The sequence below is a fragment of the Leptinotarsa decemlineata genome, unplaced genomic scaffold (genome assembly GCF_025532065.1).
Source record: "Leptinotarsa decemlineata unplaced genomic scaffold, Ldec_3_MD MMD2_tig00000505_RagTag_RagTag, whole genome shotgun sequence".
In the NCBI taxonomy this organism is placed as follows: domain Eukaryota; kingdom Metazoa; phylum Arthropoda; class Insecta; order Coleoptera; family Chrysomelidae; genus Leptinotarsa; species Leptinotarsa decemlineata.
Window position 1 is genome coordinate 14,666,582 of NW_027412549.1, and position 2,883 is coordinate 14,669,464.

The window sequence follows — 2,883 nt, forward strand, 5'->3', positions numbered from 1 at the left end:
ACGATTAACAAATCCAAATGTAGGATTGATACGTAGGTATCAATTAATGGCAGATTGTGAAGATAATTATTATGAAACAATCATCAGAATCGAAAAAAATGTTTCCCTTCATTGTACTGACTAGATTGGTTTGTTTAAAACCGAGATTATGTTCTCGCTCTATCCTAGTTGCTTCGATTAGAAACATACAATAGCCATTGTTGATGCAGGTAAGTATCAACTTTCTTTGGAATAGATGTGAAGCGAGGCACAAAATTCAATAATTTGTTACTGATAGACAATTTTGATTATATTGCAAACTGAAATCTGGGGTGAATTGCAACAACATTTTGGTTGTAAAATTATTAAATTTCAAAAGGTATCGAAAATCGATTGTTTGAAGGTGATTGACAAAGTTTCATGATGAGTTTCACTAGTTCGGACTCCCATTGTCCAATATATAAAATGATTTGAAATCCTTGAAACAACTGAAAAAGAAGAATTAAAAATAAATAGCTGTAACTAACAATTATATTACGCAAAAAAACTGAAATGAAATGATAGTGAAATAAAATACCAGTGAAAATAGAACGCTTGAACAAAAAATTAAAAAATACATATGAGAATAGAAATAAAAAGTTGAGAGATTCCAAGCCACCTTAGTTCACGACGTTTCGATTGTTAGTATCCACAATCGTCTTCGGGTGATGACTGGACTGATTCCTCCGAGAGATGATTATTTATGGGTCGTTCTAGTATTTTCACTTATCCCCGCTTTCCATTTTATCCGCTTCACTGATTCAGTGGGAAATGACCGTTTGGCGAGAGTTGGCCATTTTTCGCTTGTTGATGAATTTCCATATGTTGCGTATCTCTACGCTAGCTTGACTGAATACGTTGTTGGACAACATGTATGCGGCTTCCTTGAATTTTCTCCTGAACCAATGTTCCTCTCTGTGCAAGATCTCAGCTTGGAACCACTCGATGTTGTGTTGATGGGTCCAAACATGGTCTGCTATTCCTGATTTGCTGGTTTTTCTTCGCTGTGTGTGTTTCTTGTGCTCGGCAATGCTAACATTCAATGGCCTCTTAGTTTCACCAATATAGGATTTTCCGCACTCACAGGGTATCCGGTAAATGCAATTCTTGGAATCGCAGTCCGCGTTTGGTGGCCTGGTTTTCGTGAGGCTGCTACGGATAGTGTTACTGGATCTGAAACAGGTTCTGATGTTGTACTTGAAACCAATTTTTCTTATCCTCTCCGATAATCCTCTGATGTAGGGAAGTGCAAGCACTGGTAGTGACTGCTTCTCTTCCTTGCGAGGCTCCTGCTGTCTTGTAGCCGAAGTTTTTTCTACCATCGCTTTGGTGTAGCCATTCCGTTGAAGATCATTTTTGATGATGTCTAGTTCCTTCTCGAGACCTTCCTTCGTATTACAGAGCCCAAAAGCACGGTCTAATAGAGTCTTGATGATTCCTCTTTTAGTCGATTGATGGTGGTTGGATTCGTGGTTTAGATACTCTCCCGTATTAGTGGGTTTTCGGTATACAAATGATTCCCACTTAGTGTCGGTCCTCTTCACCAAAACGTCTAAGAATAGCAATTCGTTGTGGATTTCCTTCTCCATTGTGAAAGTGATGGAAGGTCTCACGCTGTTGATATGTTTCAGGAAGGCGTCTAGTTCAGTATTCCCATGGTTCCATATTATGAAGGTGTCGTCAACATATCTCTTTCAGACTCGGGGTTTCTTGTGGGCTTCTTCAATGGCCAGAGTTTCAAACTACTCCATATATATGTTGTCTATGACTGATGACATAATTACTTCTATAGGTAGATTCGTTCTCTCTTTCAGGTTCCCGTCTTCGGAGAGCTTTCTCTGTATGATTTGGAGTGCTTCTTCGACCGGAACGTTGGTGTAAAGGCTTTCCACGTCGAAACTAATTAGTTGATCTTCCTGTGTGACCTCAATTGACCCTAGTAGTTCGACAAAATGCTTTGAATTTTTCACAAAGGACGATGTTTTTCCTTGTAATGGTTGTATTAAGGGAAGTAAAAATCTGGACAAGTTTTTAGTAGCCGAATCTCTGGAGCTGATGATCGGTCTAAGCGAAACGTCCTTCTTGTTGATTTTGGGTAGTCCATAAAAAGTGAGGGGGCTTACTGTGGTGCGGTGTTAGCCATGATCTTTCCTTGTCCGAAAAATAGACTTGGTGATTTTTCAAAATCTGGTACAACTTCCTTTCGATTGATGCAGTAGGGTCCCTACGATCTTTGTGTATCGTCCCTTCTGAAGAACCTCTTCGATCTTCTGTTCGTAGAGAACGGAATCTATTACCACAGTTGCGTTTCCTTTATTTGCAGGTAGGATCTTGATGGTGTTGTCTCTATGTAGGCCGTTCAGAGCTCTACGTTATTCATTGCTGATGTTAGATGTTGGAACTGATTCTCGATCCAGCTGTTCCAGTTGTTGTTCCAGGGATTTCAAATCATTTTATATAGTAGACAATGGAAGTCCGAACTGATGAAATTCATCATGAAACATTGTCAATCACCTTCAAACAAATATTCCAGGCGTTTTGCTTCGTCGCCTTCTTGAAGTGTGTGTAAAAATTTTGGCTTGAAAGGTTTAATATTCTTCGCCTTGAGTCATCTTCGAATAGTTTCTCGTGAAATATTCAAATCTAAAGTGGCATTCCTTATACTGGCATTAGGATTATTTCCGCAATAATCTAAAATGATTTGATCATTCCTGTCATTCCTGTTTCGTCTTTGAACAGGATTACTTTTTAACATCATTTTTGATACTGCACCAGTTTCATTGAATATTTTATTTATTTTATTTACCGTACCGCAGCTAATACGAGGACGATCTGGATGAATCTCATTAAATACTCAACAAACCT